The sequence below is a fragment of the Protomyctophum parallelum genome (assembly GCF_964188405.1).
Source record: "Protomyctophum parallelum genome assembly, chromosome: 7".
Taxonomy (NCBI): domain Eukaryota; kingdom Metazoa; phylum Chordata; class Actinopteri; order Myctophiformes; family Myctophidae; genus Protomyctophum; species Protomyctophum parallelum.
Genome location: NC_139705.1, coordinates 4946166 through 4955808, shown reverse-complemented (window position 1 = coordinate 4955808; position 9643 = coordinate 4946166).

Here is a 9643-nt window from a genome sequence, read left to right as displayed (position 1 = left end):
ATGTATACTGGTCACAGTCATATACTGGTCACGGTCATTTCTACTGGTGAAGGTCATTTATACTGGTCAAGGTCATTTGTACTTGTCAAGGTCATTTATACTGGTCAAGGTCATTTACTAGTCTTATTGAAGGTAATTTATACTGCTCAAGGTCATTGATATTGGTCAAGGTCATTAAGTGGCACGCTATAGTGCACGATTCTTCATCATTGTTGAGGATTTGAAAAAAGGTTAAATCGCAGAAAAGCGAAAGGCTAAAGTCCATTGTCACGGAGGGCATACTATAGTATGTTGTTTTTCTATTTTTGGTGGTGTGCGGGCTCCATCCAATAACTACACCAGTTGTGATGCAATAGAGTTTGCTGTGACCGTTGTGAATTATGGGTGGTGTGGTCTTTGCCAAGACGGTGGATTGTGGCCCATGCCTTCCTGCTGTTATTTGTCATGTTGGTGTTCTCTATATCTTTTCGTCCTGGGCATGACGTTAAACTGTTCCGTTCGAGAGGACCGGCGACCCTCGAATGTAAACAGCCACGAAAGGAAACTATGTGTGTGTGAGGTGTTCTATCATTTCATTCCAGTACTACTACTTTGGGTAGTGGCTGGACGTTTGTGTAGATATTGAAAAGGAGGGGGCGAGCAGGCTACCTTGTGGTAGGCCGTTCTTTTGGGCTTTCCATTTACTCCTCTGGTCATTTAACTGGACATAGAAGCGCCTGTTGTTGAGGAGGCTTTTCCTGACCATTGTGCGGTGTTGGACAGTGTCGTAGGCAGCAGAGAGATCTCTGAATGCTGCTCCAGTTATTTGTTTTCCCTCAAACCCATCCTCAATGTGTTGGGTGAGGTTGAGCTCTGTCCAGCACAGGACGGGACGGAAACCAGCTTGGTCTTTAGTCAGCTTGGTGTCTATGAGTGGTATGAGGCGTTGGAGTAGCAGCCTCTCTTGTAGGTGATGCAGAGGAGGGAAATGGGTCGGTAGCTCTTTGGGGGTGATGGGTCTTTGCCAGGTTTGGGGATTGCAACCACTTTGGCCTTTCTCCAGACAGAAGGGATGGTTTTCTGTGCCATGCATTTATTCAGTATCCCCACGAGCCAGGTCTTTGCGTTAGGTCCCAGGTGCTGTATCATTTCTGCCAGTATGTCATCAATCCCTGCTGCTTTTCCGGGTTTCAACTTTCCCATTGCAGTTTCGAGTTCTTCTAGGTCGAAGGGTTTGGTTTGAGGGCTGGCTGATTGAGGTTGGTCTGATACCACTGTGTGATGGTATTCTCCTGTGGGTCGGTGGCGGTGTTGGTCACAACTGGTGGCCAACAGTCGTAACCAACACCGCCACCGACCCACATAGAATATCATCGCACAGTGGTATCAGACCAACCACAATCAGCCAGTCCTCAAACCAAACCCTTCGACCTAGAAGAACTTGAAACTGCAATGGGAAAGTTGAAACCCGGAAAAGCAGCAGGGATTGATGACATGCTGGAAGAAATGATACAGCACCTGGGACCTAGCGCAAAGACCTGGCTTGTGGGGATGCTGAACACGTGCATGGCACAGAAAACCATCCCTTCTGTCTGGAGAAAGGCCAAAGTGGTTGCAATCCCTAAACCTGGCAAACACCCATTATCCCCGAAGAGCTACCGACCCATTTCCTTCCTCTGCATCACCTACAAGCTCTATGAGAGGCACTAACATTTCTGAACAGACTATATTTACATCAATATGTCTGGGTCCCCACATACTCACTCAGGGTTGACGTGTCACACCTGCAGTGATGGGAGGGGCACCAAAATGTGGTGTTTTGATTGGTTGATGGGGGCACTCCCTTAGTATAAAAGTGTATGTTTTGTGTACACATGACCTGATGAAGATCAAATAGATCGAAACGTTGTCAGTATTTCAATACAGAACGTTTTTTTTTACACCTGTGATGTGCGGGCTCCATCCAATACCTACACCAGTTGTGATGCAACAGAGTTTGCTGTGACCGTTGTGAATTATGGGTGGTGTGGTCTTTGCCAAGACGGTGGATTGTGGCTCATGCCTTCCTGCTGTTATTTGTCATGTTGGTGTTCTCTATATCTTTTCGTCCTGGGCATGACGTTAAACTGTTCCGTTCGAGAGGACCGGCAACCCTTGAATGTAAACAGGAGTAGCAGCCTCTCTTGTAGGTGATGCAGAGGAGGGAAATGGGTCGGTAGCTCTTTGGGGATGATGGGTCTTTGCCAGGTTTGGGGATTGCAACCACTTTGGCCTTTCTCCAGACAGAAGGGATGGTTTTCTGTGCCATGCATGTATTCAGTATCCCCACGAGCCAGGTCTTTGCGTTAGGTCCCAGGTGCTGTATCATTTCTGCCAGTATGTCATCAATCCCTGCTGCTTTTCCGGGTTTCAACTTTCCCATTGCAGTTTCGAGTTCTTCTAGGTCGAAGGGTTTGGTTTGAGGGCTGGCTGATTGAGGTTGGTCTGATACCACTGTGCGATGGTATTCTCCTGTGGGTCGGTGGCGGTTTTTCGCGTCTCGGTTCCTCAGGTGCAAGCTGCATAGTTGGGTTTGTGTGTGTCTTTCTTTTTCTGTCTTTCTTTCTTAGGACGGAGATCAAGGTAGACGCCGTTGGAAGCTCAACACAAGCCGATGCCCCTAGAGATCCATCCCAAAGCTTCCCTCAGGGAGTTCAGCAAGCCAGCTAGCCAGCAAGCCTGCCCAGTCAGCGAACGCAGCCAGTCGGCTCCGCCAGTCAGCCAGTGTAGAAAGTCAGGCTGCCAAGCCAGAGCATATCAGCCGTTGCAGTCAGCCACTGCAGCCATACCAGCCTTGCTCAGTCAGCTCAGCCAGGCCTCTCTCGAGGCCTGGCTCTCTGTCTGCCTGGCCCGGTCTGCCCTGCCCTGCCTTGCAGCAACAGAACCAGCCTTTCTGGCAAGCCAGCCAGCTCAGAATGCGAGCTGAGCAAGCCAGTGCAGCAGCAAGCCCAGACTAGGTTACCGCAGCCTTACTGTGCAGCCACAGCCACTCAGCCAAGACCAGCAGGAGCTGGCCAGGCTCCAACCCTTGCAGCGCAGCCTTAGGCCGGATAGTCCCCCTGCCTGCACTTTGTTGCCTTCCTGGCCTGTCTGCCTGCCTAGGCGCCTCGGTCTTCCTGTCTGTCTGCCTTGGCCTGCCTGTCTGAAACTGGTTTAGACTAACTGCGTGCTTGCCAGCTGCGTTGGCTTGCTGAGCTCGTATTCTGAGCTGGCTGGCTTGCTAGCAAGGCTGGTTCTGTTGCTGCAAGGCAGGGCAGGGCAGACCGGGCCAGGCAGACAGAGAGCCAGGCCTCGAGAGAGGCCTGGCTGAGCTGACTGAGCAAGGCTGGTATGGCTGCAATGGCGGACTGCAAGGGCTGATATGCTCTGGCTTGTCAGCCTGACTTTCTACACTGGCTGACTGGCGGAGCTGGCTGGCTGCGTTGGCTGACTGGGCGGGCTTGCTGGCTAGCTGGCTTGCTGGGCTCCCTGAGGGAAGCTTTGGGATGGATCTCTAGGGGCATCGGCTTGTGTTGAGCCTTCCAACGGCGTCTACCTTGATCTTCATCCTAAGAAAGACAGACAGAAAAAGAAAGACACACACAAAGTCAACTATGCAGTTTCCACATGAGGAAGGCAGGCAGGCACGCAGGCAGGCACAAGCTGCCTGCGTGCTTGCTTCGCCCTCCAGTTGCTGCTCCAGTTATTTGTTTCCCCTCAAACCCATCCTCAATGTGTTGGGTGAGGTTGAGCTCTGTCCAGCACAGGACAGGACGGAAACCAGCTTGGTCTTTAGTCAGCTTGGTGTCTGAGTGGTATGAGGCGTTGGAGTAGCAGCCTCTCTTGTAGGTGATGCAGAGGAGGGAAATGGGTCGGTAGCTCTTTGAGGATGATGGGTCTTTGCCAGGTTTGGGGATTGCAACCACTTTGGCCTTTCTCCAGACAGAAGGGATGGTTTTCTGTGCCATGCATGTGTTCAGCATCCCCACGAGCCAGGTCTTTGCGTTAGGTTCCAGGTGCTGTATAATTTCTGCCAGTATGTCATCAATCCCCGCTGCTTTTCCGGGTTTCGAGTTCTTCTAGGTCGAATGGTTTGGTTTGAGGGCTGGCTGATTGTGGTTGGTCTGATACCACTGTGCGATGGTATTCTCCTGTGGGTCGGCGGCGGTGTTGGTTACGACTGTTGGCCACCAGTTGTGATGCAACAGAGTTTGCTGTGACCGTTGTGAATTATGGGTGGCTCCCTGAGGTCCTTGATCGCCATTGGGTCCAACAGTGGTCATTGAAGCGTGCACACACACATGCACACATGCACCTACACACGCACAGGCGCACATGCGTATGCACACCTGGACCTTTAAATGAACAACAACACAAAAACTAAGGCACTGGTGTCGGACTTCTGGTTTACCGGAACGGGGTTCAACTCCCTGCAGTGCCCTGCTCAATGTGTTGTATTTCATTCATTGGTCCATGGTCTCAGGTCATTGAGCGGCGCGCTATAGTGCGCGATTCTTCATCATTGTTGAGGATTTTTTAAAGGTGAAAATCAAGGAAAAGCAAAAGGCTATAGTCCATGGTCACGGACCGCATACTGGTCAAGGTCATTTATACTGGTGAAGATCATTTACTAGTCTTATAAAGGTCATTTATACTGGTCAAGGTCATTTACTAGTCTCATGAAGGTCATGTATACTGGTCACAGTCATATACTGGTCACGGTCATTTCTACTGGTGAAGGTCATTTATACTGGTCAAGGTCATTTGTACTTGTCAAGGTCATTTATACTGGTCAAGGTCATTTACTAGTCTTATTGAAGGTAATTTATACTGCTCAAGGTCATTGATATTGGTCAAGGTCATTAAGTGGCACGCTATAGTGCACGATTCTTCATCATTGTTGAGGATTTGAAAAAAGGTTAAATCGCAGAAAAGCGAAAGGCTAAAGTCCATTGTCACGGAGGGCATACTATAGTATGTTGTTTTTCTATTTTTGGTGGTGTGCGGGCTCCATCCAATAACTACACCAGTTGTGATGCAATAGAGTTTGCTGTGACCATTGTGAATTATGGGTGGTGTGGTCTTTGCCAAGACGGTGGATTGTGGCCCATGCCTTCCTGCTGTTATTTGTCATGTTGGTGTTCTCTATATCTTTTCGTCCTGGGCATGACGTTAAACTGTTCCGTTCGAGAGGACCGGCAACCCTCGAATGTAAACAGCCACGAAAGGAAACTATGTGTGTGTGAGGTGTTCTCTATCATTTAATTCCAGACTTTCCTTCGTTCATTCCCAACTTCACTGTCTATCTCCTGTGTTCTCCATTCATCTTGAGCGATACACAGTTGTCTGATGTGCGGGGGGAGGTGCCGGCTAGTGCATAAAGGCACGGGACAGGTGTTGTCTTGACGCATCCCGTGTTGATGTGACAGGTGTCATTTAGGGCTGTGTCGACCAATTTGGTGTGACGTGATCGGCTCCAGCTTGAGCAGGCATACTCTGCTGTAGAGAAAGACAGGGCCATGGCAGTTGCACGGATTGTTTGTGGGTCTGCGCCCCTCTTGGAGTTCACTAGTTTTCACAGGATGTTATTGTGGGTGTTGACCGTGGCTTTTGTGTTCTCCAGGTGTTTTTTGAAGAAGAGGGTCCTGTCCAGTGTAACTCCAAGATACATGGGGTGGGTATGGTTGGAGAGTTTGTGACCATCCCAAGTGACGCTCAGTTCTTTTTTTGCGTCTCGGTTCCTCAGGTGGAAGCTGCATAGTTGGGTTTGTGTCTTTGTGAAAACCGTGTCTTTCTTTTTCTGTCTTTCTTTCTTAGGACGGAGATCAAGGTAGACGCCGTTGGAAGGCTCAACACAAGCCGATGCCCCTAGAGATCCATCCCAAAGCTTCCCTCAGGGAGCTCAGCAAGCCAGCTAGCCAGCAAGCCTGCCCAGTCAGCGAATGCAGCCAGTCAGCTCCGCCAGTCAGCCAGTGTAGAAAGTCAGGCTGCCAAGCCAGAGCATATCAGCCCTTGCAGTCAGCCACTGCAGCCATACTAGCCTTGCTCAGTCAGCTCAGCCAGGCCTCTCTCGAGGCCTGGCTCTCTGTCTGCCTGGCCCAGTCTGCTCCGCCCTGCCTTGCAGCAACAGAACCAGCCTTTCTGGCAAGCCAGCCAGCTCAGAATGCGAGCTGAGCAAGCCAGAGGTTGGGTGAGGTTGAGCTCTGTCCAGCACAGGAGCGGCCGGGACGGAAACCAGCTTGGTCTTTAGTCAGCTTGGTGTCTATGAGTGGCATGAGGCGTTGGAGTAGCAGCCTCTCTTGTAGGTGATGCAGAGGAGGGAAATGGGTCGGTAGCTCTTTGGGGATGATGGGTCTTTGCCAGGTTTGGGGATTGCAACCACTTTAGCCTTTCTCCAGACAGAAGGGATGGTTTTCTGTGCCATGCATTTATTCAGTATCCCCACGAGCCAGGTCTTTGCGTTAGGTCCCAGGTGCTCAACTTTCCCATTGCAGTTTCGAGTTCTTCTAGGTCGAAGGGTTTGGTTTGAGGGCTGGCTGATTGTGGTTGGTCTGATACCACTGTGCGATGGTATTCTCCTGTGGGTCGGCGGCGGTGTTGGTTATGACTGTTGGCCACCAGTTGTGACGCAACAGAGTTCGCTGTGATCGTTGTGAATTATGGGTGGCTCCCTGAGGTCCTTGATCCCCATGGGGTCCAACAGTGGTCATTGAAGCGTGCACACACGCACGCACACACACATGCACCTACACACGCACGGGCGCACATGTGCATGCACACGCTAACCAAATGTAACTCTGAGAGTGTAACACATGTAACCAAATGGACCCTTACAGCTCTAACTCTGAGAGTATATATGGTGGCCGACGGGCACGTACAGGTCTAGTGTAACCAAATGGACCATTTGGTCCATGTCTGTAAGTCTGAGAGTGTAACACATGTAACCAAATGGACCCTTACAGGTCTGTCATTCTGAGAGTGTAACACATGTAACCAAATAGACCCTTACAGGTCTTTAACTCTGAGAGTGTAACACATGTAACCAAATTGACCCTTACAGGTCCAACACTGGTTATCGAAGCATGTACACACGCACGCACGTGTAACCAAATGGATCCTTACAGATCCAACACTGTTTTTTGTTAATCATCGAATGAAATGTGGGAGGTCGGCAAAAGAGAAAGTTTAAAAAATCAAAGCAAAGGTAATTCGAAAATGTTATTTCTGTGCTTTTGTGTTTCTCTTCTTTATACATTACTTTACTGTTTGAAATGTAAAATTTACATTTCAACGAAAGGACCTGTAAAGGACAACACAAAACCTAAGGCACTGGTGTCGTACTTCTGGTTTACCGGAACGGGGTTCAACTCCCTGCAGTGCCCTGCTCAATGTGTTGTATTTACATGGTTCATTGAACGGGGTTCAACTCCCTGCAGTGCCCTGCTCAATGTGTTGTATTTACATGGTTCATTGAACGGGGTTCAACTCCCTGCAGTGCCCTGCTCAATGTGTTGTATTTACATGGTTCATTGAACGGGGTTCAACTCCCTGCAGTGCCCTGCTCAATGTGTTGTATTTACATGGTTCATTGGTCCATGGTCTCAGAGGTCATTAGAGCGGTGCGCTATAGTGCGCGATTCTTCATCATTGTTGAGGATTTTAAAAAAGGTGAAAATCGCGGAAAAGTGAAGGGCTATAGTCTATGGTGTCGGACTGCATACTGGTCAAGGTAATTTATACTGGTCAAGGTAATTTACACTGATCAAGGTCATTTATACTGGTCAAGGTCATTTATACTGATCAAGGTCATTTATACTGGTGAAGGTCATTTATACTGATCAAGGTCATTTATACTGGTGAAGGTCATTTATACATGTCAAGGTCATTAATCCATGGTCTCGGAGGTCATACAATAGTATGTCGTTTTTTTTCGATTTCGGAGGATTTGAAAAAAAAAAGGTGAAAATCGCGGAAAAGAGAAAGGCTATAGTCCATGGTCACGGACCGCATACTGGTCAAGGTCATTTATACTGGTCAAGGTCATTTATACTGGTCAAGGTCATATATACTGGTGAAGGTCATATATACTGGTGAAGGTCATTTACTAATCTTATGAAGGTCATTTATACTGCTCAAGGTCAGTGATTGATTGATTGATTGTCGAATTACAGTACATTTCAAGCACAAACTCAATACTAAAAAGTTCCAGCATGTGTCTCCACAGTAAGCTGAATAACAAAGTGTGAATGTAGTTTCTAGGTGAAAGTGATTTTTAAATTTCCCCATTGACATGAATGGGAAAAGGCAAAAATTCACATTCAAGTATTTGTTCCTCGGAGACTGTAATCACTATAGTTACAAAACTTTTAGGGATAATTCAACATTATACCTAAAATTATTTAACCCTAAAATTTTATCGGTCGGCCTCATGGTGGCGCTATAACAGCCCACTTTACCTTTTGGCTTATAACTCTTGAACCGTAGGTCGTAAAACAAAAAACATTCCGCCATGATAGATTTTCCGCCATTTTGAATTTTGTCCAAAACACACTTTTTGCTTTTCCTCCTACAGATTTTGTCCAAATCTCACAGAATTCGGCACACGTGATCTCTGGACCCATCCAATTAAAACTGAACTGCAGAATTTTGAAAGTGCGTATCGTTCGGCCGTAATCGTCTTCCGAAGTTAGTAGGAGGGGCCTATATCACAAAAAATGCCATAAATCACGAACGGAATGTCCAATCCATCCCAAATTTGAATCACATGTCCGGGGTGGTTCAATCAACCAAGTTCTAAAAGCAAAAACATGAATTTCGGGGGTTAAATCCCCTCCGAATTACTTACGCATGATCTAAGGCGTGACTTGAAATTGTAATTGGCTGGCAATACTAGTGGGAGGGGCATATGTAAGCCACTGCGGCAACCACACTCTGCAAATTTTTTTAATTGCGAATTTTCTAGTTGGTTGATGTGAGGGGATCTTATCATTTAAGCCCCCCAAAAAAGCTCATTTGGGACTCCCAAAAATCATATTTGAACTGGGGACCCCACCCCGACAAGTGTGGAGTTGACTCTCTTTGACAGATAAACATTGAGAAAATGACCAATCTACAAATCTTCAAAATACATCTAATTTCTTCCATCCCAGCGAAATACAAATTACAAAATACAAAAAAGTATTTCAAATACGTATTTCAAATACATGTATTTCAAATACTGCCCATCTCTGGATTCCCGCTGGGGGCATTCTCTCCACATCATCAGTGCCCATACTCTAGGTGGTGGTGGCAAAAGGGCCTTTTCTGTGTGGAGTTTGCATGTTCTCATCATGGCCCCTAGGGTTTTGATTGATTGATTGAAATATTTATTAACAGTTTGTAGAATTTACAGTACATTTTAAGCACAAACTCAATACAAAGACTGTCAACTGAGTGGACGACCCAATTAAGCATTACACTTGTTTACAACAGGGTCCACATTGTTCAATTCATCAAAACATTTAAAGACATACAAACATTTAGAGACATACAAATAGACATTTCTATGTAGCTAAATTCATCATATGGGAAGCAAAAAAGGGAAAAGATACAATATACAGTGAGGGAAAATGGGGTGGGGGGGTGGGGGGGATTCAGATTTTACAGA